Here is a 27,332-nt window from a genome sequence, read left to right on the forward strand (position 1 = left end):
TTAAACTATAGTGTAAATATTATTTTTGACCCAATTAAGTGATATTTCCTCAAACATCAATTAGGCATGCGCTTAATTCATCACTTAAGGTTGTGCATTACTTATCTTTCAACCCAATTACATGTAAATATGCATATGAATCTAGAGACCACACTTTTCTCTAAAAAAGCATTCTACGTATTTTTAAAATATGCAATGGTCATCCTAGAATGAGTTTTACATGTTTTTAAAATATGCAATGACCTCTAGAGAGTGTGTTTTGCACTAAAAAGGTTATAATAAGCAAGCTTTTAAAATATGCAATCACCCTCTAAGAGTGTGTTTTGCATCTTGTGGGCAAATCGCATATTTTTAAAACATGTCATTGCACTTCAAGAGTGTGTTTTGCATGGGCAATGCATATTCATGCATTTTAAAATAATGAGGGTTGGAGAGCGTGCTTTTACAATTCTAAAATATGCAAATGCACTCCAAGAGTGTGATTTGCACTTACAACCAATGGAATTTATATGCAATGTGTTTTGGAGAATCTGATTTTGCATTCAAAATTCATGGAACCACCCTCCAAGACCCTGCTTTTGCACTCCAAAGCCAAAAACGTCAAAACACATGGCATGTATTACATATTGTAAATGTGTTGAGGTCTTGAGAGTGTGATTTGCACTTCCAACCATCATATTAATACATTTTAAACATGTAAATGCATCCATAGATCCCAATTTGGCATTTAAACACACGCATATGCCTTTGGAGACCACGATTTTGAATCTTGCAGCCAAAAATGACTCGAATACATACATTTTAAGGGCACGTTTTTGGTAAAAAAAGTGTAGAAATTTGAGTTTTGCATTTTTGAGCTACGTTTTTGCATTTGGATGTGTTAGAAGTTAGGGAAGACGTTTTAGAAATTCCCAAGCCAAAAACAACCTATATTTATGCATTTGTGAGCCACGATTTTGCAAAAATAACCCAGATTTTTGCATCAAAAGGACATGTTTTTGTTAAGAACACTCAAAAAATGGCATTTATAGCCATACGTTTGGATCAATAGGGGTCGTTTTTGAGTTTTAATGCATGCTATTGTCTTTGGAGATCACGTTTTTGGCATTCTCATACCAAATCCGACCATTGAACATTCATTACTTACAAGATTGAATAAGTCAATACTATTGTTTGATAATCCGGATTTGGAGGAGAATTGGTCTTCAAGTCTATAATTCTTGCTATTTTGGGTCATTGATCTTCAAGTAAGTGAACACGTTCAATCTTGTTCATTAATTTGTGCTTATTTTGCAATTCTATTGCTTATTTTAGCTTGATGTTGCACACATGTCCATAGATATGCCATGAAAAGTGCATTTTTCCTTTAAATGTGGTGAAACCTCTCATTTTCATACTTCAGGATTTTCCCCAAACTCCAAATTCGAATTTGAACTTTAAAGTAACTTGCCTCTTGGCATGTTTGAGTCTAAAGCCAAAGGTACATGTTTCTTTTATGCTTGAATTCATTGTTTGTTTGCTTGTTTTCTCGTTTTTCTTTATTTGGAAGAAATTGCAAGTTCTTTCCTAAGAACTTGAGCGCGTTTCACTTCACTCCACCTTTCACCGCTTCATGCAAGTGTGTCATTTCATTCCACCTCCATCATACATGCCATGGCACACTACATCTCGTTCTCCACGTACAATTACATATAATCTCACTCTCCATCCTCATTTACATAAAATCTCATCCTTTGTTCCCATTTACATGCATTCCATCTTCTGAACCTAAATGCATGTTCGTTTTACATGTAATCCACTTTACGTGTAGTAACATCTAGAGAACCCGTTTTTGACTAAAGATCGCACTTTTAGAATCAAAAGTTGTCATTTGCATGCATTCTCATGAACCTAGCCTTCATTCCTCAAGGCATCTTTATAAGAAATCATTGAGACTTTCATGTTGTAGCAAGTCAAGATATGCCAAATTTCTATAAAGAATGAAGACATCCAGTAAAGACGGCGTGCTTCGAATCAAAGAAGCGGTAATTTATTTGATCTCCATTTTCTCAATGATTGTTCGTAGAACCTAAGATTATGTGGGAATGTGCCAAGCACCTTGCTTCAAAAAGAATAAAAAATTCAAGATGTTGATGGGAAAATTTCTTCTAATTCTACATACGGACATCATCAAGAAGGTTTTCACAATGTCACAGACTCCAATTTGTGTTGATCTACAAAGGAGAATTCACGACAACTTGAATGAGAAAAGGCTTGACCACATCAAGTTATCAAAGGACATCAAACAATTCATCAAAGAGAGTTGAAGGCCATCAAAAGACACAACACCATGATTATCAAGGTGAATGTAGTGGCACAAAATACAGAAACTCCCAATTATGTGATCAACTGGGATAGCATCGCCAAGTACAAGGCCCTTCAGAACAATCCCTTGGATTGTTTCAATTCTCTTTCGTCTTTCTTCTTCTTCTCTCATGTTTGTAATTGAATAGGATGTATTACATGAAAATATGTGATTACATGTAATCCTAAACAGGTCAAAGTTGGTTGAGCTACTCCCACTTTTTCCTCCATTTTTTTCTCAACTCCTTTGCCTATATAAGGGAGTGCCCTCTCATTGTAAAAATCATTTTTTGTTGTATGCAAGAAAGCTCTCCCAAACTTGTGCAAGCATAACTTTTATTGTGTCATACAAATTTCGGAGAAAAGTGACTAAAAGAAGCAATTGGATTCGAAGCTTTTAATGCAAACAATTGTGATAGAGCAAATTAGAAGCTTTGATTGTAGTTTGTGCCTATTGTATTTGATTCATGTAATTATTGTGTTTTTACTAATAGAGCATAGTGAGTTGAGAAGCAATCGAAGTCAAAGCTTTGACAAGAGTGGTTGTGGTAATACATAGACAGGAAGCTTTGACTATAGCTTGTGTTACCATCTCATATCCAACAAGGATTGTGAAATATCCCCAATAGATATTTACCCGGTTTCTTCTTCAATATAATATTCAAAACTCAAACATAGGTAGATGTATTACGGAACAACAATAGAAACCAATAGATTCTCATAAAATACCTTAAAATAGGTTATTGCATTATATAAAAGCAATACAGTAACCATTATTCAAAGTCCAATCTTAAACACAGTTTTACAGTCGGATTGGAATGCTAAGGGAACCTATAAGCGCATGCAATACGCCTGAAGTGATGTCTCGACAAACAATGGGTTTGCGTCCACTATTTGTCGGCATAAGGGGCTACGTCCTCACACTAGCTAAAACCTCAAGCTTTCCTAATAACTCTCGCAAGAGACAAATTAAAATCTGAAATCATAAACCAAGCATACCAAATGAATGAGTCTCTTCTCCATTTATCCTCACAGCTATGACTCTTCAACTCCCTTCCTAGATTTTCTTCTTATCTCTCCTTGTCATTTTTAGCCCACTTTATAATATTAAAATGACCTTTTATAATTTGAGTGCACTCTCCCAAAGTCAATTTTAGTATGATATGAATATGTCTTCAACTTTTCTAATGTCCCAAAAAGGGAATATTACAAATCTTCCCTCTTTAAGATTGCTTGTCCTCAAGCAATCAATACCAAGATCCCATATGAATCTATAGGTAGCCCTGTAGCCCAATCTGAAAACAAATCCAACCACACTGCGAAGCAAGGTGTCATTTTGCAACTCATCCATCAACACGATCCCTGGATCCCATATAAATCTAAGAAATATTGCTCTACCTGTAAACTATACAACTCTGATTATCATCGCATCCAGTCTCAAACTGAGTAGAACTACAACAAAAGCATCAATAATCCGTATATACATACAGTCAACACCTAGATCCCAAACCCTGTTGTAATGACCAGCTAATATGATGAGGTAGAAATGTATCCAGGAGCGATGTATAACCCAGTAAATGGTGATGACCCGACCAAAATAGATGATGTAAGAAACAAGTTGTTGGAAAGCTAAAAACAACACTAAGGGTATATCAAATATCCTACTATCGTCGTCAATCTAGAGAACCCCCGAGTACATAGGTGTTATGAATAAGAATGAAGCTAAAAAACCATTCCTTGTGTTTGAAACACAACTCTCATCAATACTCCACCAAGATCTATTCAATCGCTGATGTATGTAGTCCACCCAACTCTTGTATGGGTTGAAATCAAGAACCATATTTGGATTTATCAAAGGATAAGCAAACAAAGTCAATTCACCACACCAATCTTGTGACCAAGATTTACTGCTAAAAACTGTAACTGGATCCAAAATTCTCAAGTCGAGATCATCCTCTTCATGATAATCAAAAGTAGTGCCCTCATTTATCTCAAAAAAGAGGATTATCGGAAGTCCAATCAGCAACTACTTCAAACATGGGGTTGTCTATAAGCTGAATGTGATCTGAAAATTTGGTACTTGGTGTTTTTGGACAGCTTTCCAAATCATAAGTCTGTTGAATGTTATCAAGTTCCTCAATTACTTCTTGGAAAAACTACTGCGTCTCTTTGCCCTCATTCTCCTGTAAATGATTTGTGATCCTAACCTGATTTTCTGCTTCCTGAAGAGAAATCTGAGTGTCATTCAATGCCTCAAAAGTATACTTAAGCTCCCTATTGAGCTTCATAATCTCGTTTATTCGATTGATCAACATATATTTCAATAACCTTAAGAGTATCATCCCAGTCGGAAAGCAAACATAAATAATCTAATTTCAGAGTTTCAAGAGTTGTTTTGACTACCTGCAAATCAGCAACAAGCCAATCTCCTTCCATTTCCCTTTGAGCCTTTGTGTACAAATCCTCAACCATCTTGTGAGTGTTGTCATAATGTACCCTAGATGCCACAACCATGTCTTCACTAACCATCAGTTGGTTCTTTAATGCATGCATCTCATTATTATCATGTTGATACAACTCATCGTCTTGTGGTGTCATCTTGGACTTTTTTATTGAAGTTAATATCATGCGTATACGAAACATATGGTTCATCATACAAGGACTCCAACATGCTGTTGCTTTGAGTACAACCAGCCTTGTCAACATGTCTGTCAAAGCTAACTTCTAAATCACCAACATAGAAGCTTGTATGTTCCTTATCCACATTTGAAATCATCTTCTCTACATTTTTCCCTGTGCTAGTATGAGATTCCTTTGCCTCCTCTTCATTATTATGGTACCCACAAACAGGATCAGGTGTACTAGTGTCATCATGTGTCAAGCAAATTTGTTCTTGCCTCATAGGGATTCCTTTAACTTGTAAATCCTTCATGTTCATCGCTATCAACTACAAAACTCTTTTCATCACCACATCGTTGTAGGCTATTGTAGGAGATGTTATTCGCAAGATCTCATTAAGACAAGAAGCAACTACAAGGTTAGCATGTTTATCAAGATGTTCCATACATGAGGGTTGGACCAAGATCACCATTGAAGATTGTAAGCCCCAATTTAGGAGGCCCCCATCTCTTCCAATTTGGAGAGGACATCATTTGACGATTCCATTTACTCTAACTACAACCCAAGGACATACATCCTACCAAAATCTTTCTCTTTCTGTAAGTCTCTTAGCCGAGGACCATCGAATGAGTTGTTAAATTCTACTTAAAAGACTTTTTTTCAGATCTTCCATTGAATTGTTTCCCAATCTAATACACACTTCCCCTATAGATTACTACTATAATAACCTATCTCAACTAAGTTTAATTGTTGCTTTGAAATATAGTTAAACCATATTCCCAACCTGATTTTCCCGCAAAGATCCCTTACCTTGACTGTGATAATACTTCACAAGGAAGGCTTATGTACCACAGCTCTTTTAAATTGATGACTTCGCTTAGAAATGTTAATCCTGTAACAAATTCTAGAACTTAAACGTCCATCTTTGACACTAATTTGAAGTTGTCATATCATAGTTAGTCCACATCAATTCTAATGCCAGATACTTGTTTAAGTTTTTAATGAATGTCTTGCTGCAATTGTGATTCTTATTAAAGCGCAACGATGAGCACTAATAAGTGTGATCATTCATCAAGAATTCCATATAGTTCCATAGCTATTCTCATCAAATTGTAATTGCAGGGAATTAGGTTCAACCGACCTATTGTTAGCCAGTACAATAATGTCTTCAAGTGCACCCACCTATGTCAGTGAGTTCATATGTGCCGACCAAATGCTTCACAAATCTCCAAAATATTGCCAGCTTCTCTGTATTACTATTACTAGAACCTATACATTCAAATTTCACCACAGTGTTGTGAAAGTCGTTGCTCCTTGGTTATTTAGATCTGATTTCCCTAAAATCATGTCATTGCTAATTGGAGATGCAATTCCCTCCACCATGGATGCTAGCTAAAGAGTGTCTGAATTCTCAAACTTGGATATATATATATATATATATATATATATATATATATATATATATATATATATATATATATATATATATATATATATATATATATATATATACACACTCTAAAATGCAATTAGTATATATTTATTGCCACTAACAAATGATATCAATCCAAATTTTAGCATCCTTATATGATGTTTATCACCTCCAAAAATCCTTTGCCCCACTAATACTATCTATCCCTTGAATAAATTACTGAGGACCCTGTTCCAAGCATCGCTCAGGAGAACTTGAGGATAAGTGTCGACAAAATCTAAGCGAAGAACAGAATAAAGATGGACACAATTTGTGACAGGAACTTCAGGAGCACTGAAAGTGTGCCAGTGAAGATGAAGACACATTATGTCTGGTCTACCTATTTTGTGATTGGATTTTATCCAAAACTGTTGTTACAAAATATTCGCCCAACAATATCCTTTCTTGTCTTATCTTATCTCACTATTTTACTTTTCCTTCCATAGGAGCTTTCTATAAAGGCTTCGAATTCCTTAAACATTTTAAGGATTTCCTCGGACTATTTACTCTTGAGAAAGTGTTGTCTGGTATTTTGTCACCACAAAATGTGGGTAACAATACAAAACTTTTTCAAACTAGTTTTGCATTTCTCTAAGTTTATTTCATTATTTAATTGGCTTGTATTCATCAATCAAACGACACCAATTGATATAATGAATCCTTTTACTGAAGGCTTTCATCAAGTCTTTTTTGTTTCTCTGATTGTTGAGCCTGTGCTTGATTTTTGAAGCCTTCATCATCCTTTTCTTTGCTTTTGAGTTTGCGTTTGTTGGTTTTTTGTCCTTTCGTTTTGTTCATGTCATGGCTTTCAGTTTCCCCTTCGATTTCGTCTAACCTGGAGCATAATCAGAGTTGTTAGTCAAGAGTTATGACTATTTTAGCGCCCAAAAAGTGGACCTTTTTGATGCAACAGCACGATTTTAAATATCATCTTATATTTCTAATTTGACATTCAGTTTTTGAAAAATATAACTTAAATTCACTATACGCTATGTTTTTAAGTTACTTTATCTTTTATATTTTCAGTCAAAGTAACTATAGTGCACTTTATGTTATATTTTTAAGTCGAGTTTACTTTTTGATTTTTCACTTAAGTGACTATATTAACTATATAGTTCAATTTAATTTTTAGCGTATAAATCAAATGCTCAAGTGAATATTACTTTTTAAATGATATTTACATGTTATATTATTAATATGATATGTAAATATAATTTATGTCCCACTTAAGTAATATTTTAATGAATTTAAATTGGCATGTGCTTATTCAAATCATTTAAAGTCATCAAAAGTTGACCAATTATATGTTATTACATGTAAAATCCATCAAAAGAGGACCTTGTACATGCCATTACATATAATTTTCAACTTTGAACTATAAATCCATCAAAAGTGGACCTTTTCGATGTCATTGCATATAAACTCATTTGAAATATGCTATGACATCAAAAGGGTGAGTTTATAACTTCAAATGTGTCATTGCATCAAAAAACATGAGCTTTAACTTAAAATATGCAATCCTCCCAAAAAGATTTGATTTAAACCAAATACATATTTTAAAACATGTTATGCCTCTACAAAGTCTGATTTTGGAAGAACACATGTAATAAGCCTCCAAGAACCCGATTTTGGAGATTGTGAGAGATTTACTTGATGGTTTTGCATGAGATTTTCTCCAATAGGGTCATTTTTGCTTGGCAATGGATTTACTAACATCAAAAATGGATTTATCTTGCTAAAAAACATTTTTCCAAACTCCTTCCAAGGGCATGCTTTTGGAAAAATCTTCAAAAAAACACCATTTTTGGCTCATGTTTTTGCCCAAAGAGGAATCGATCTAGCTTATTAAGTGTTTTACATTGCATCTTGGCTCACATTTTGGTGGTGGGAAGCAAAAACATTTTTGTTTCATGCCTTTAATAAATTACATTTTTGCTAAAAGTGCCTAGAAAATTCTGGTTTTTATCCACTTTTTAGTGTTTCAAAGTCACTTTTTTGCATTTGGATCCATGAATATACATTTGGGAAAGTTGTTTTTGCATTTACAAGTCAAACATGATTAAAAACATTCTTTTTTTGGCCACGTTTCGCAAAAACGGCCCAGATTTTTGCATTAAGAAGTCATGTTTTTATTTTAAAAACTCAAAAAATGGCATTTCAGCCCATACGTTTGTATCAAGAGGGCTCATTTTTGAGTTTTAATGCGTGCTCTTGTCTTTGGAGACCACGTTTTTTGCCTTCTCATGTCAAATTCGACCATTAAATGTCCATTACATGCAAGTACAAAAAAAGTCAAAAAGTTGTTTGAAAATCCGGATTTAAGGAAGAATTGGTCTTCAAAATCTATAAATTTTCATATTCTGGCTCATAACCTCCAAGTAAGTGTACATTTTCAAACTTGTTCATCAATTCATGCTTATCTTGTTATTTCCATGCATATTATGACTTGTTATTGCACATTTGTCCATTTATATACCATGAAAAGTGCATTTTGCCTTTAAAAATGATGAAAACTCTCATTTTCACACTTTTGGAATTTCCCCAAATTCAAAATTCGAATTTGCACTTGAAAGTAACTTGCTTGTTGACATGTTTGAGTTTAAGACCAAAGGCATGTCTTTGTTTTGTGTTTGTTTTTCATTGCTGGCTTACTTGCTTTTTCGTTTTTCTTATTTTGGAAAAAATTGCAAGTTCTTTCCAAGGAACTTGAGCATGTTTCAATTCACTGCACATTCAATTTCCATCTTTTTATGTCACAACACTTCGCATCTCATTTGTCAAATGTGATTACATGTATTTCATCCCATCCACCATCCGCACATGCATATAATCCCATTTTTTGCTCCATACGCATCTCATCTCACTTTTCACATCCACTCGCATGGCATGATTACACGAAAACCCTTACATGTAATAGCATCAAAAAACCACGATTTTGACTAAAAGTCACTTTTTGAAAAGTCAAAAAGATGTCATTTTCATCTTTCATGTACTTTGACTTCACCTTTTCACCAAAAATGACTATAAAGTTCATTGTCCCTCTTCCATTTTCCACTTCCATCTCTCCATATGCATTCGCACCTTCATGAACAAATACATGTTCCTACGTCTTTCCACGCTTCACGTCTCATCTTTCATCCACACTTACATGTAAAGCACATCCTCCATCCTCATTCACATCTCATCTCACTTTTCATTCCTTATTACATGTTATACTTACATGTAATCCATTTTCCACGTAATAATGTCTTGAAAACCCTAAGTAACATTTGAAAATCAACAATCTTCATTTGCACGCATTCCCATGCATTCCACTTTCATGTTTGAAAACATTTCCATCCTTCCAAGCGCTTTGCTTTAAAAAGAAAAATTAAAGGTGCTAATGGAAATTTGTTCCGAGTTTACACCCGGACACCATCGAGAAGGTTTTTAAAGTGTTGGAGACTCCAGTTTGTATTGATCTACAAAGAAGAATTCACAACAACTTGAGCGAGAAAAGATGGATCACATCAAGTTTTCAAATGACAACAAACAATTCATCAATGTCAAATGTTATCAAAAGATGCAACACCATGGTTATCAAGGTGAATGCAGTGGTACAAACTACAAGAACTCCCTATCCTATGATCATCTGGGATTGCATCATCAAGTACAAGGCCCTTCAAAACAATCCCTAGGATTGTTTCCTTCTCATCTATCTTTCTTCTTCTTTCATGTTTATAGTTAGAGATTTATAGTTAGAGAGCATGCATTGCATGAAAGGATGTAATTACATGTAATGCGAGTTGCATGCAACCCTATAAATTCTCTTCTAGTTAGACTAGGTCAAAGTTGGTTGAGTTGCTCCCACTTTTTCCTCCACCTTTTCTCAACTCCTGTACCTATATAAAGGAGTGCCCCCTCATTCTAAAAATCATCTTTATCTTTATGCAAGAGAGCTCTGGAGAAACTGTGCCAGTAGAACTTTGTTTGTGTAGCACTATTTTGAAAAAAAAGTGAATACAAAGGAGCATTAAAGACTTAACTTTGATTAAGTGAAATTGTTATTTGTGTGAGTTATAAGCTTTGTCTATAATTCATCTAAGTTATCTTTGATTCATGTTATTTTGTGTTCTTGATAATTATATCTTGTCAATTGAATATAAAAGAGTTAAGAAGCAATTGGAGCCAGAGCTTTGACCAGGAGCAATTGTGGAAATATATAGCTAGTCTTTGAGTTAGTGAAGGTTTATCGGGCTCATTGTTTCCAGCTCTTGATAGAAGAGTAGTTAGATATTCACCCTGCCCATTACTCGCTCTACAAGTAAGTGGATTCTTTCTTGAAAAATAAGAAGAAAGGATATTGGTAACACCCATTTTATAAAATCTCTCAACTTCTTGCTTACCTTGAATTGATCCAAGCAATGGTGAGAAGGGGGAGCCATCCCTTTAAGGAAGGAGAGACTCTATCTTACACGTTGTGGCTGGTCATCCTATTTTGTGACTGGATTTTTACCCAAAACTATCGATTGCAAAATATCCACCCAACAAAAAGTATATACAAGTCTTTCTCGAAAAGTCATCAATCATTCACAAAAAATAAAAATATGTGAATCCTCCCATGGAGGGTACGGACATGGGTCCACATAGGTCAAAGTGGACTAATTCTAATATATTTTTTATTATACTTGAACTATTTTGAAAAGTTCCTTTAGTGTTTTTTCCTAAGGCATACCCTTTAAATGCCCCATTATGAGTTTTATTTACTTTGGGTAGTCCCGTTACCAATTTTTCCATTGAGGTTAGGGCACGAAAGTGAATATGCCCTTATCTTCAATGCCAGATCTCATTTGAGTCAAAAGTTTCATGGATGAGGGCTTGATTTGTCTCAGTGCAAAGTTTGTAAAGGTACCCTTGTCTTATACCTATGATTTGAACTTTCTTTATGGGGGATTTATTTGGCCGTGCCAAAAATTCCCCATTTATAAAGGTAACCCTACACTTGTTATCTTCATGGACAGATATGGATACTAGTTTCCTTTTAATTCTTGGCACATATAACATCCCAGTGAGTTTAATAGAGATGTTAGATTATACTTTGATGGTGCAAGTTTCAATCCCTTTTACTGGATGTGCAGAATCATCCCCAATTGTTTCTTCTACTATAGCATCTAAGTGTTCTTTGAACCTTGTGATGCTCCTTGATGACCCATTATCAATCACCCAAGTGTTGAGTTTATTTGATACTTGGCTTAGAAAAAAAAATTCTCACAATCACGTTCTATATTTGGTTTTTCAACTTTGCCAAATGATGCTTGTTTCTTTGTTCTAATAGTTGACTGTACAGTGTCCATACTAATCACATCTAAAACATTTAATTTGGGAAACATCTTTCCTTTGCTTGGTGAACCCTTTCCATGAAAATTTCTTGTTCTTTTGGAATTTTTCTTATTTTTCTAATGATAATTTCTGTTTAAAACATGAATATCCTAATCTATAGGTTTTTGTTTGTTTCCTCTTGTCATTTGTTTGGTTTCTTCTTGTAAACGGTCAAACCTTAATCGACCAAATTTTCGGAGTTTTGATCTTGCACTTATTCCTTGAACAAATGACTCCCATGAATTAGGTAGGCCACCTAAAGCTATTAGCATTAACTCTTTGATATCAATTTCACACAACTATTACAGTTGATCCCTTAGCTCAGTGATTCTCATGAAGCATGCATTGATGGGTTCTCCTTTGTTCATGCTTATATGATTAATTTGCCTCTTTAGTGAAAGTCGATGTTATTTATTTCAAACATGCTTTCAAGGAATTTGAACATAAGGTATGAAATCTCTTGTTTTGTCAATATAGGTACTATATGTGTTGTCCGGCAAAATGAGTAGTTAGGCAGTTACTAGTGTAGACACCTAAAAACCTTTAGAAAATAAAGTATTTTTATTTTCAAAAATATTCCTGATGACATCATCATTTATTAATTAATTATTTATTTAATTTATTTATTTATTTTTATGCCATTAAATCCCTTTATCTTAATTAAAAATATTTAATTAAGGAATCCCTCCCAAAAATGTTTAAATCTTATTTAAACATTATTTCCTTATTTATTAATTATTTAATTAATAAATTGACCAAAAAACCCAAAATAAATAAATAAATTATTTTTTGTCCAAAACTTGGCCAATTTCCTTAAGACCACTAACCTTTTCCAAAATCTTCTAATCCTTCTTTAATTTTGATTAAAGGCTAATCCCATCATTTCCTACCCCTAATCCCAACTCAAAATATATAATTAAGATTAAATATTAATCCTCATGTTTATTAAAAAAAGTTTTAATAAATATCTCCTCAACCCAAACCCTTGAAATAAATAAAACTTTATTTATTTTCTAAAAATCTAATTTATCTTCATCCTAAGAAGTTCTAGACTCTTCTAGAAAGTCTTCATCCTCATCCTAGGAAGTTCTAGACTATTCTAGAAAGTCTTTATCCTCATCCAAAGTCTTTACTCTTCTAGAAGATGTCTTTAAACCTAATCCTAATCCCCTCCTAACCTTGTCACATTCTCTAAACATGGGTTAAGACTTACTAACCCAAGCCAAAGTTAACAAATATCTCCTCCTTCACCCACCCTCGTTAAATGCCATCCACTTGCCTATCACTAAGCTAATCCTAAACCATCCTAATCCATCCTCTAATCATTTGCACAAGCCTAAGCAAGCTTAAAACCTTCCTAATCAAGCCCAAGTCGAAATTCCTCTCATCTCCTTCAAAATATCCCAACCATAAAACTTTATGAAGCCCACTAGGCCATAAATGACTCTTCCAAAGCCCTTTTATTGCTCTTACAAGCCATTATGAGGGTCTTTATGAAGATTTTATCCCTTGAGCCTCCTTCGTTGACTCATCCTTCCCCTTTCCTCCATCCTCTCACCCTGTGACGTGTCACTCCCTGATTGGTTGTAAGGAAGCACAATCCATGTGCTCTCCTCTCATGCAATCTGAGCCCTCCATGAGTTTTTTCCCATCCTTGCATCTTAGCCCTCAATCCCTCAAGCCTCTTGCCTATAAATTGGATCCTTCCCCTTTGCAAAAAAACACAATCCATGAAGTAAAGTCATAATGCCATTTTAAGAAGCCATTTTACATCAAAACCATACACTCACACCCAAATTCCAACTCCATTTGAAGCCCTTTTTGAAGCATAAGTTAGAGCATACATCCTATCTATTTAGACAAAGCCACTCAACAAGAGAGCTTCTCATTGAGAGAGTCCATTAATGGCTCATATTCTCAATTGAGAGTTCATCTTAGTCTATCTTGAAGTTTATGAATTTTGTTTAGTTTGTAGAAGCTTTATTTAAATTTGGTTTCTATTAGCATACTAACATTGCTCATATACAACTAGTGCAGACACGGTTGTGTCGTTTCATAAGCACTGTATCGGATATTATAAATGTAGCTTTCACTTATGTAATCGACATCATTGTATAGAACATTGTTATGTACGGAAAGCATTTGATTAATGAATAGCATTTTACTTTGATAAGTTATTATATGTTTCTTTCCTGTTCACCTACGGGTTGAACATTTGGCATCATTGCCAATTCGAATCTGGAGTAGTATGGAAGACCGAGGATAAATGGGAATAAATGTACAAGACAACTGGAAAACAAATGAGGATGACAAAACAGAAATTTTGGAAGGTAAACACGAGGCAGCCTAGAACTTTCACATCCTATACCGCGTAAGCCTGGAAACCTTCATACAGAGAGAAGCCGCGGAGAATGAAGTTACAACAAACAATGTGTGGGATGCTATGCACACAAGCCCAACCATGAACAAATTTTTAGACCAACACCCCTGTCTAATTGCACAAGCGTACCTAGCACAGAAGAGATGCAAGGAGGAAGTGGAACGCAAGGAACATCGTCAGGAGACACTCAAGAATTTCTATGAGGAGAGAGATGCACGACGTCGCAAAATAGAACCATGAGCTTTTGAGCCGTGGTGCCAAAGAGTATTGAGTTTGTAACTGTTGCTTGAGTCGACAAATGATGTATATAGAGTAAATAAATAAAAGAGTGTTATGATTTGATTTTATATAATGGTATATGTCAAATGCCCAATCTTTTAAACAAAAATAGGAACTTAAGGGAGGATGTTGATGAATTACAATCTATGCGAGGAGATTTAATCCAAGCCAAGCAAAGGTGGCAGCTAAGGCAACTTGCCGAAGATCAAACTATGTGGCAATAAGAGGAATCATTGAGGGTGACAAAAGGCAACCATGCTGAATGCGCTGAAACTACCAAAGGGTGCCACAATTCGCTGGAACGGCGGGTATGGAGCAATGAGGAGTTGCTTGAGGAAACACGGCACGGACTACCAGTGCTTGAGGAGATAGGAGAAGAGTTTTTGCATTGATCCCATACACCACTACGAAAGGTAGCCCATAAAGAAGTAGAAAGGGAGGCGAGGCCAACAAAAGACAGCGAGGCACAAGAAAGTGTCGGAGGGACACTACACAATGTTCAAAGTAACCCATTGGGACTAGCCCCTAATAGTTCGAGAACACAACCAAGTGATCATCAAAGGATGAGAAAAACAAAATCTCAAAAGCAAAAACTCCCGAAGTTTACAGGCGACGGGAAGAAAGACCCTGTACAGCATTGTCATACATGCGAAACCATATGGACTATCGACTCGATCACTGTCGCCAATGAGTGTTTGAACCAGTTCCTAGCCAATCTATGGGGAGTGGTCGTGGATTGCTTCTTCGACATGGACAAGGCAAATATCTCCACTTGGGATCATCTGAAGAAAAATTTTCAAGTAGAATTCCAACTGCTAAGGGATGACGACGAGGTTGTCACAGAGATCTACAACTATAAACAAGAAAAGAAGGACGTCGTTTAAGCCTACAATCAAAGGCTCAAAGATCTTCTTAGTCGGATGGGTACTCAACCCACAGATGAACTAAAGAAATGTTGGTTTGTCGAAGGACTCTACGGCGCATTGAGAAAGAAAATGAAAATAATCCCCCCCACATCATATACAAATGCCTATGACCATGCCCTAAACTTAGAAAGTGAGGGCAAGATTGCAAAGAAAAAGAAGAAGAAAAGTAAATCCTCATCCTCCTTAAAAGTGACGAGTCCTCTGACGAGGAAAGTAGCGCAAATAGTGAGGAGGAACCCAGCAAGAAAGTACAAGCCCTCCAAAAGGACTTGAAGTGAATGAAGGAGTTTAAGCAATGTTACCCCGGCACTGGGGTGCGGTGGTGCTGGGGGACGTCGGGATGAGTTTCAGGTGCAGGAAAAAAATGGGCTCAATCTGGGGACGGTGGGGGGAAGGCAGGGGTGCGGAAAAGGGGCGGGGGGGGGGGGATTCACAAACCATAAGTTCAAACTTGAAACTTGAAACTTCATAACCGTTACCAATGACCATTTAACAAATTAACTTTGTTCAAGATGCAAGACTCAAAATTCATTGTTCAAATATGAATATCATATATGATATATCATAAAGATGCTCATGACAACAATGAGCTGAGTAGCACGAAACAGTGAAATGAAATAATGTATCGTAGCAATATCAAAGTAGAATCAACAAAATGACAAAATGTCAATAATAACAATGGAATCATCCCAAGTGCTCTCTTAGCATGCATAAAAAACAAATTAGAAAAGAAAAGAAAATTTATTTATTTTTTAACTATTTGGGCCATTCAACCAGCTGCACCCTGGAAGCACCCCACAAGCACCTTGGGAGCACCCCCGCACCCAAGAACCCGTGACGCACTTGCGAACCATCCGGGTGCTCGACCGGTGCAGCTGAGGTGCAGCAGAGCATTTTCGGCCAGTGGGAGTACTCGACTACATGTCACACCGCCACCGGGTGCGTACACGCACCAAGTGCTTCAGGTTTTTGACCCCTATACGCACACCTGGTTTACACTGAATTTAAGTTCATGAAGGGAGTCACCCAAAGGGTGTGTGCCCTAAAAAGGCAATGTGCAATATCTGTCATATCTTGGGTCATTCTGCGAAGAAGTGTCTGTTCAACATGAAGACACGAAGTCAGCAGATACTATTTAGACAGGAACAACCATCCACTTCTAGCACTAATAATGAGACCCAGGGCAATAGCAACGCTACATCCAGCGGCTACAAAAACAACCATCAAGGAGGTCGGGGCAGCAATGACAACAGGAACTGGATACAATATGATTCCAAGGCAAGACCCATAATCCAATGTCGGGCATGTAGCCAATGGGACCATTTCGCCAAAGAGTGTTCGAAGAACGACACTCCTCAAAAATTATGTCGATGGTGTGGTCCAGAGGACCACGAAGACACCAATTGTCCAAAACAAGTAAACCTCATTCACATTGACAAGGAGAAAGTTCTTATTGTCACCCGCAATCAAGCCAAGCAAGCAGCCTATCCTGACCCCCGCACAAAGAAGAGATTGCAAGAGGCACGGGAAGACGTAGAAAGGGTAATGAGGGCTACAAAAGATATGAAAGATACTATTCCTGGACGATTGGAGGGGGAGAACAACTTGGTCAATCATTTGCTGCAAATGGAGGTGCTTGTTAGACTTCAAGACCTACTACAAATGGTACCACAACTAAGGACAGCATTATTAAATGCCTACGCAAACTCGTCCGAGACAAAGAAACAACGAATTGTTCTAAGAGGGTTGGCCACAGATCCCATCTTGCTGACAATAAGCAACGGCTGTCACTCGGCGATAGTCGAGATGAGAATCCTCAGAACCATACCATCATGGATGATGGGACTGGGGTGAATGTGCTCCTAGAGGAGACATGGAAGAAACTGGGCAAGCCTACCCTATGGCTGCCCACATTCAACTTGCTTGGCGCCAACCAGCAAGGGATAAAGCCCCTAGGGACCCTGTGGCTCAACAAGTAACCATTGAATTTGTATTGGATTTCGTTGTGATTCCCTTGAAGAAAAAGGGATATGATGCTATTCTTGAAAGAGGATGGTTGGTGGCTGCCAAAGTGTATCACATCTAGAAGAAAAATATTTTGTCGATGGAAAGCAGAGGTAGAATTTTGCCATTGATCTCCGAACTCAAAGAGTAAGTGAAGAAATGGCATTGTCGTCGAAGTCCAAGTCAAACAAGGAACATCAGACAAATGAGGGAAGACCCTGTATGGATTCGAATGACGAAGGCGTTTTAGAATTGGAAGAATGTTCAGGAGACGAGACCAGTTCATTAAATGGACTTTTCCTTTGGCAGATGGAAGATTATGAGCTCTTCCATTTCTACATGCTTGGCATCAAGGAGTCGAAAGATGAGAAGGAGGTATTTCCACCAAAGTTCATGGAATACAAAGGAGGCAATGCAGAGATCAACGGAAGTCCCACCCATTACTTTGAAAGGAAAGCTATAAGATACGAAGAGTCGTCAATAGAGGCTACTAATCTTGGCGACACAGAGAATCTGAGGAACATACTGGTTGGAGACGACTAGAACTCGGTACTGAAGGTCGCGGCATTTAAAATCTTTATGGAGTATAAAGATGTATTTGCGTGGACTTACAAGGATTTAAAAGGGGTTCCACCAGAAATGTGTGTCCACCGCATACCCTTGGTACTCGGAGCCATACCTATGCGAAAGCGACCGTACAGAATGAACAAGTACGCAGTCCGCGTCGACAAGGAAATACAACGAATGCTAGAAGCCAACATAATATTCAAAGTTCAAACAAGTGAGTGGGTGTCACCAATTGTGACATCCATTAAGGACGGGATCCAAATCCGGATGTGTGGATTTTTGGTTCCTAATGTGATCACAATAAAAGATCACTTTCCAATCCGGTTTACCGACACAATTCTGGAAGAAGTGGTAGGACATGAGATGTTTTCCTTCATGGATGGATTCTTCAGCTATAACCAAATCTCCATCATTGAAGAAGATAAGCTGAAAATTACTTTTGTGGTGGAGGATGGAGTGTATGCTTACAACCGAATGCCCTTCGGATTATGTAACGCACCTGCTACGTTTTAGCGGATCATTTTGCACATATTAGACGAAATGTTGGTAGGCAACTTCCGAACATTTTTGGATAATTTGTCCATCTTCAGTGGAAAAGACAACTACTTCAAGGCGCTCCAGGAATATATGGAGAAGTCTCGGCAAGCAAGGCTGGCATTAAATCCAAAAATATTTAGTTCATGGTTCCTCAATGCAAACCACTGGGGCACATTGTTTGCAAGTCAAGATTGAAGACTGACCGTAATAAAGTAAGGGTGATCGAAGAAATGGAAGCACCAACGTAGGTATCCAGAGTCAAGTCTTTTCTCGAGCACATTGGATATTATAAACTGTTCGTAAAGAAATTGTTTGGAAGGGAGAACTATACATCTGGAGTTCCGAGCAAGAGACTGCCTTCATAGAGTTGAAAAATAGACTGTTGTGGCCACCCATCTTGCGTACCCAAACTAGGACAAGGAGTTCCACATCCATGTGGGCGCTTCAAACTTCGCCATAGGTGCAACGTTGGTGTAGACTAGTGACCATGGCCTCGATCACCCTGTGTATTTCGCAAGCCGACTAGTGTCAAAAGCCAAGAAGAATTACAGCACCACTGAAAGGGACGCTCTCAGGATGGTGTACTCAGTACAAAAATTAAGACATTACCTATTGGCTACACCATTTACCTTTTACGTGGATCACCAGGCATTGATGTACTTGGTGAACAAACCAATTATCCAAGGCAAGATTAGTAGATGGTTGTTGCTACTATAGGAATTCACCTTCACCATCATTGTGCAACCTAGGAAGAGTCATGTCATTGCGGACCAACTCTCCCAAATCAGGTCTGGAGAGCAAGAGAGCCATTGGAACGGGCCAATGATGATTTTCTAGATTCACACTTATTCAAAATCGCCATTCTCCTAGGATGGTACAAGTCTATCAAGTAATATCTATCCAAGTCTCAATTTCTGAGAGAGATGCCGCCAGGCGAATGGCGAAAGCTAGTTTTAAGGAGTTAGACTTTCCAACTGATAAATGCTCTCCTATACTAGATGGGTCCTAATCAAGTGCTGAGACGATGTGTAATGGTAGAAGAAGTGCGGAGTGTTCTAAGGGAATCACATTAAGGTCCAGCAAGCGGCCACATGGGACCCAACACAACAACATGGAAGGTTCTTGCTAGGTTATGGTCGCCCACACTTTACAATGATGCGCAGGAATGGGTGTTGAGCTATAGTACATGCCAGAGAGCCGACAAAGCACTCAAGAGGAACTTCATGCCATTAAACTCGTCCCATGCCTAGGAGTTGTTTGAACGTTAGCGAATAGACTTTATTGGTCCATTGAAGGTGAGTAGGGCCCAATGTTGTCGATACATGGTGGTGGCTACAAATTATTTAACAAAATGGGTAGAGTCACAGGCACTACCAAAAAACTATGCAATAAGTATGACAAAATTTTTGTATGAAGAGATCATCACACAATATGGTGTACCTATCCAGTTGAAAAGTGATAGAGGGGGTCACTTTGTCAATCACGTGATCAAATTATTGACAACGGAATTCAAGATTGTTCATTCGTTGTCAAGTCCATATTACCCACGAGCTAATGGCTAGGCAGAAGCAACAAACAAAATCCTTGTGGCCATCATATATGAATTATGTCGAGTCGAACAGGCGGACTAGGAGGAAAAGTTGCCTTCGGCGTTGTGGGCCTACCGCACCACATTCAAAGTCACAATTAGACAAACGTCGTTCCAGTTAATGTTTGGCCAACAAGCTGTGGTACCAACCGAATTTATTGTCCCAAGTTTGCGGATTGCAATTGACAATAGACTCAAAGATATGAAGAGTCTATGTGAACGCCTATATCAATTGAACAAACTAGATGAACGCAGATTGATAGCGCAATGGACGAAAAAGGTAGTGCAAAACCGTTAAAAGGCATAGCACGACAAACATTTGAAAAGAACAAGGTTTCAGCTAGGCCAACTCATGCTTCGGTACAACGGCCGCAACAAGATAAAACCAAGGAAATTCAAAGTTAAATGGCTCGGACCATATAAAGTGAAAGAAGTCAATGACAATGGATCCATAAAATTATGGACCTTGGACGGGCACGAAATCCCTGACACCATCAATGGATCGAAGCTGAAAATTTATTATGAACGGCTAAAAGGTGAGGAAATCCGCAATACTCGATGGGAATTCAACTTGGCTAGAAGATTGTTGTGGCTAAAGCTGGAAGACTTCCACGGTGTGAAGGCTAAATTCCAGCAGACAAAAACGACAACAATAGTTAAAACTTCAGCAGACTAACACAGAGAGAGAGCAACAGCAGATATGAAGCGGCTATGAACTGTCTATAAACTCCACCAAGGCCATAAAGTGTGAGGAGAGAAATCGGAGAGTATATATAATCCGCCGTCCGTGGAGAAATTGGCATTCAACGGAAAGGAAAACCCTGTGCAGACCGTTTACAAGGAGAGTCAGTGGAGAAGGGAGGTCGTCATGCAAAAAGAAAAGGAGAATAAAGGAAAAGCAAGCTAGGCTAGAGATTGTCGCCTCCACAAGTGCAAAAGTTAGCCATTTGACTTCAGAATTTCTTGATTTATGCTACAAAGACAAGATGGAGCATCCGTGGGAGACATAAGAAGAACATTCACAAGGAAGTGAAGACACAAACAAGAGCATTCAGTTTTGGGGCAAAACATACAACATGGCCGTCCAAAGGAGCATTACCGTCGAGAAAGCAAAACCTAACCCTTTTTTTGTTTTGTTAAAATAAAAAACAAAACAAGAGACTGTTACGATGCAGTCAATAGGAAAAAGAAAACAGTAGAAAGAACAGTTGAAGGAAAATAGTATGGAAAAGAATGCAAGAGTGTTGGCTTCTAGAGTCCAAGTTGTAGGGCTGCCAACATTCAGTAGCAAGAAACAGAAGGTGAAGGCCGACCTATCACATCTCACAGTCCAGTTCGAAGGGTTGAATGGCAGTGAGTGCTAGAGATGGTGGCGAGAGACAGCGGATACAAAACTAATCAAGCAAATTATGATCCATGCCCAAGTCCATTGGGCAATACAACTCTGTGTTTTCCATTATGTTGTTTGAGACAATCATAAGAACTATGATCGAAAGCTACAATAGGAACAGCCGATTAAGCACATTTGTCTACAAGAAGTAGCCGATGACAGTCTCCTTCAAAGCACGAGATTTTAGCAGGGTACTTGGCATTCCTAGCCAACGAGGTCGCAAAGTGGTGATCAAGAGTCACAACTTGTCACCAGAATGCAAGAAATATCGGGTAAAATTGGTGGGTCGTGACCTCACACCAAAGGAATTGGAATCTGTGGTGAAAGGTACCAAGAGCCGAGGACTATGGTGAAATTTTATCTGAGAGGGTCATTGGAGATGTATTATGGATGTAATAAAAAGCAGGTTGACGAGGGCGAGTAAGGCCTCAAATATCACCCTGCCTCAAATTACATTCATGAATAGCATAATGAATGGTATTGTCTATGATTGGGCCACGGTCCTTACAGATAGAATGGAGGAGTTTATGACATTATAGCATCAGACATTTTTCATGCCACATCATGCCATCGACTTGTTTCTAGAAGCAGCCCTTCATCAAGTTCCAGCAAACGATTTTCAAGTTCCACCAAGGGGGAAATTGGTGCCAAGAGAACCTCCAGTATTCTACTGGAGACATTTAGATACGAGTGGAACTACTGCCAGTCAAAAGAGGGTATTGAAGGGGTTGGATGCATATGAGGACATGGACAGTGGAATCAAGTAAACCACAGAGACCAGTGGGGTTGATTCTGAGGAAGAGAGTACCTTGATAGAGGTTGGGAGCAATGCGGCAGTTGGAGGGTCCACACTTTTCACCCTTCCCCAATTGTTGACTTCAGCACACTTGATAGCCACTACCTCGCTTTTTCTGTCATTTGGCTAGAGGCATGCGCCAATTATCATGAGTCCACCGACAACCAGGACAGAAACCACAAATGTTATGACTCCACAAAATGTTTCAGCAGATCCAATTGGAGCAGCAATACCGGCACCAAAGTTAGTAGAGATGCACCCGCCAAAGCCCGAACCTCAGGTTCGACTAGATGTGATCGACTCTAACGTTGTTGTCACCATATCTTCATATTTGTTGGCCAAGGCATAGCCAGCATAGCCAGTTGAGAGCATTGAGATGACCCAAACAACACAACCACAGGTAGCACAAATGGAGAAATTTGAGGTGATGGACAGAACCAGTATATTTTTGAGACAAAAGTTTCGACTCATTCCTGTAGATGTCAGTTCCTCCATTCAACCCCCAAGGCAGGGAAAGCTATCCCCAGGAGTAGCTATGGTATTAGAGCCATAGGAGTTGGGAGTACCACAGTCCAAGAATGCACCTGGAGATGGGGAGGCAGCACCAGAGGTGGAAGTGGCAACCACAGAAGAGGCAAAGATGGATATAGATATGGAGTGGAATGTTGATGCTGTGGGAAAAGAAGATTATGGGTCGAATGAGGACAGATGCAAGGCATACCTCAAAGCCCTAGGGGTTGTGCTAGAGAGAGGACGAATTATTGGATATCAAGCTTTGACCCATAAGGAGTTACATGTGGTCCGAACCTATATTCGAGGGGTTTGTCCTAAGCATTTTCTCTCTTGCTTTGAGGCCAAGGGATGGCCTATAGTGGTAACATCAGAGATGTTGGCTAATTGGGCTACAGAACCTAAGTTGGGACTATGCAACACGGCTATGGAGAAGCTACCACACAAGATAGTAGGGGTGTATAAAGACGTCTACTATGCTCATAGACATGCAGAGGCGAATAGGGAAGCAGAGAGGATTGCAGTGGTGAGGTCTACAACAGTCGAGATAGAAGCTCAAGAGAAGTTAGCTACTGAATTGGTTAGCCAGCAAGCAGCTGAGCAAGCAATGGTCTTACGAGATAAGAAAGCGGCCGAACAAAGATTGCAAGCGGCCAAACAAGGATTGCAGACAATCCAAGCCCAGGCCATGGAGGCAACACTTCTCTTGAAGGAGGCAATGGAAGTTAGCACACGGACGTAGAAGAACTTACGCATCCGCACTGATCAAGTTTATGGGTTGTGCCAGCAGCATAACACTTCAGGGATGCAACCTCCTCTCTAGTCTATGTGGTTTCTATGTTTGTATGTTGTCTCCTAATTTTGTTAGCTTTGAGTCGCCAGGAGATGACTTTTCTTTTTTGGGGGGGATGATGTCTAGCAAAATGGGTAGTTAGGCAGTTACAAGTACAGACATGGTTGTGTCGTTTCATAAGCACCGTATCGAATATTATAAATGTAGCTTTCAGTTATGTAATCGGCAACATTGTATGGAACATTATTGTTATGTACGAAAAGCATTTGATTAATGAATAGCATTTTACTTTGATAAGTTATTATATGTTTCTTTCCTGTTCACCTATGGGCTGAACAATATGATCCCTAACTGCATCTACTATTAGTTTCATGGCTTTATCATTATTCTCAACCCATTGAGATTTCTATGGGTCATTCTCTAGTTCTATCATATCTTCTTTCACAAATGAATCGAACTTATTCTCTTTTAGAATCATCATAATTCTAAACTTCAAATATGTAAAATAGTTCGCACCTTCAAGACGATCCTCAAATCTAATCATGCATGACATTATGAAGAATGAAATATGACTGTAATGTCAACAAAGTGTAATCTGATATCTCAAATTTAATCGGATCTTCCTTAGCAAGGCTCTAATACCGTAAAAACTGTAGATTAAATTTATATCAGATTATAGTGAAGGATGTCTTTTCATTTCAGAAATGAATGATTACGAAACTCTGATATCTTTTGTTTGCAGATTCCAATCTGAATGTGTTAGACTTGATCTATTCCAAATGCAAGTCAAGCAGATTCAATATTAAGAACTACTGAATATTAAGGTATTATTTCAGAACTCCAAATAAGGCAGAGCATTTCTGAATTTCAATGCTCTCTCGCCTGGCCAAGTATAAGCATATACATATAGATTTGAAATACTATGTCTTGGGTGTATGTGTCTCCACAAAGTGGACACATCCACTCAAGACATGTCTTTTCACTAAGAGCGATTTATAATGCAAAATGAACTGATTACCAATCGGTGTTTATTATTATTAGTTTGAGTTTGAGCTTAATCAAACCTCTTCACAAAGTCGCCGATCTCCAAAGGAAATTAATCAAACTTCGATCTGATTATATATATGCATATAAGCCAATCACATGATCATGGCTCAATCAATATATGAACATGAAATGTCAAGAAAAGATCTGTCTGAACAGATCGATGATATGATTGGATAAGAATAACAGATTTAGTGGATGACAATACAATGATCTGTATTTTAGTATATATGTGTATGTTCTAATATGAGCAAAGTGTGTTAGTCTGTATGCATGTATGTTATATGCAGATCTAGATAGTTTATATTATAATCCAATTTATGTGAATGAAGCTAATCATCAACATTTATTATAATTTACTAGCCATGCTTCCTTTTTCATTATAGAGTCCCACCTGAATGGTGTAAATTATTGGCAAAATAGATAATTTGGGAAAATTGTTTCAACCGATTGACGACCAGCTTTATTTAGTTTATAAGCATTCCTGCTCTTGATTAAAAAAATCATACAAAGAAATCCATTGTTACATCCCAATTTTTGCCCTAAAATTTCTTTAAGCTAAATATAGCCATTGAACCAAAATAATTTTTCATGTTCAAGTGAAGTTAGCCGTTGTTTCATCATGGTAGTTATAGCCGTTGCTTTATTTATTCATGTTCATGTGAAATTGAAGCAGTTATCTTAAGACGTTGCATCGATCTAAATTACTATATGAATTTAAGTCAGTTAAATTTAGCCATTGTGTTCATGTGAAATGAAGATAGTTTTTAGCCGTTGTTCATTCAGTTAGTATTTATGATGAAATTCCTAACGATATTATCTAATAAATTATGAATCATGAATTGATGTTTTGGCGAGAATGATTGTTTTGAAGGTTGCAGGATAAAGACTAAAGAAAGAGGGGAAGCATCATGAAACGAGGTCATCGGAATGGAATGGTCATAAGATCCAATCATCAAAAATGACAGGTTTGACCTAAAAATCGCCATGGCAAGTTATTTGAATTTGACAACAAATTTCTTAGTGGAATCCGCACGAGCTAAAAAAATTAAAGTTAAAATAAAATAATAATAAATATAAACAAAATTCTTACCTTAATTTAATTTATCAAATAATAATAATATCACCTTACATTATTTTATTTGCTTAATTAAAATCATAAATGTATAAACACAAGATGGCACTTTTACATTAAAAATTATAGTTCAATAATGCCACCTTGTGTGTACATACTTATAACCTTAATAAAGATAACAAAATAATATAAAATGATATTATTAAAAACTGACCAATTCATCTTTCCACCTCTTTTTGATTCTTTCTTTCTTTTCCAATCTTGAAGTTGAAATGAGTCTTGTAACGACAAGAAGCTGTAAGGTCAAATGCGAATTAATAAATAAGCTAGCCTTGTTGTCTTTCAGGCATCCTGAGATATTCGTCTCAAACTCTTTTTGCAAATACGTTTATCACCATGAAAATCCGTCAACCATCCTGCAAATACTTTTATCACCTGCAACATCATCCTGTCTAGCCACGATATTATACCCTCTGAGCTCCCACGAAATCATTTTTGCACATCTCTGATCATTGGTTCTAGCGGATGTCTGAAGAGGCCACCAAGCAAGATACAGTAACCCGTCTATATAGCCAAAGCCAAGTAAGGATGTGTTAAATTGTTTTTATCTTCCAACTTTCAATCACGTTTTGTCCTTTCTGAGTCGGGTTGATTCAAAACATAAGAGTTGCGTGCACAATATTGCGTGCTCAGATTATTTGAGAATGCCAACAAAACTTGTTTTCATGGTTGCTAATGAAGTAGTTGGTGTTTATAATAAAAGCCAACTATGGAAGTATTAAAGCTTTATGTTCTCAACATATTCATTGTCTATTATTACCGATTGCCATCACTTAAAAAAATACTTTTTGAATATAGACTATACCATTATCAAACCAGGTATGTCTTAATCTGTAGATTTTGTCTTGAAATGTTATGTTCTCAAACAAACAAACAATATTAATGATCAATTCTGAATACCAAGGAATTTCATAGGATGTAAAGTCATAATCTTAAAAATAGGTATAAGATGTAACAATTCAGGCACCGAGGAGACACCGATCTAAAGCTCTGTTGATGGTGTGAGGTGTACATGAATCTGATAAAAGAAAAACAAGAATGATATCAGTAATTGATAATGCACAAATTAATCTAATGCAAATAGCTCATGTGATTCCACTTCGATAATTAGTTGTCAAGCTGAGTGGTGGAGATCGGGTTATAAAAACCCACCTCTGAAATCCCTGGCCAGGGTGATAAAAGGCAGACTTGCCACAACAAAACGATCGCGTTGTTATCCTGATGCTTCAGTTATTCAACCGAATAGCTGTTGGGACCTCAACCCACCTGAGTACTCCGATGACTGGATCAACGAACGTCCCAAGCCTAACCTCAGGGTAGGGAGGGCTGTTCTATTAATTTAGAACTTGTGGGGATAAGTAAAAAGGTCCGCGGTTGGGAGGTGAAGCTTACGTTAATGCTTCTCCTCTCACCAAAGTCAGAGCTTGGTCAATTAATTGGAAAAGTCTCTCAAGTAAATCAGTACGTATCTTTGCTTTTAAGTTAGTTTTCCTTATTTTTCAACTAAAACATTTTTCTTGGAAATAGATGTTATCATAGAAATATAATTTAGTACTTTTTAGCATGTTAGATGTAACTTCTCATTTCAACAA

The 27,332-nt window shown here is 37.5% G+C and overlaps 1 protein-coding gene across 2 annotated transcripts in view; it reads right to left on the minus strand.

The window, feature by feature from the left end:
- Positions 1 to 27,332, minus strand: part of LOC149537333 (ENHANCED DISEASE RESISTANCE protein (DUF1336)) — a 410,405-nt gene that overhangs the window by 245,794 nt on the left and 137,279 nt on the right. The window lies entirely within an intron of this gene.

The sequence above is a fragment of the Cupressus sempervirens genome, chromosome 9, assembly GCF_028749045.1.
Source record: "Cupressus sempervirens isolate cs-2001-9-10 chromosome 9, ASM2874904v1, whole genome shotgun sequence".
Lineage (NCBI taxonomy): Eukaryota > Viridiplantae > Streptophyta > Pinopsida > Cupressales > Cupressaceae > Cupressus > Cupressus sempervirens.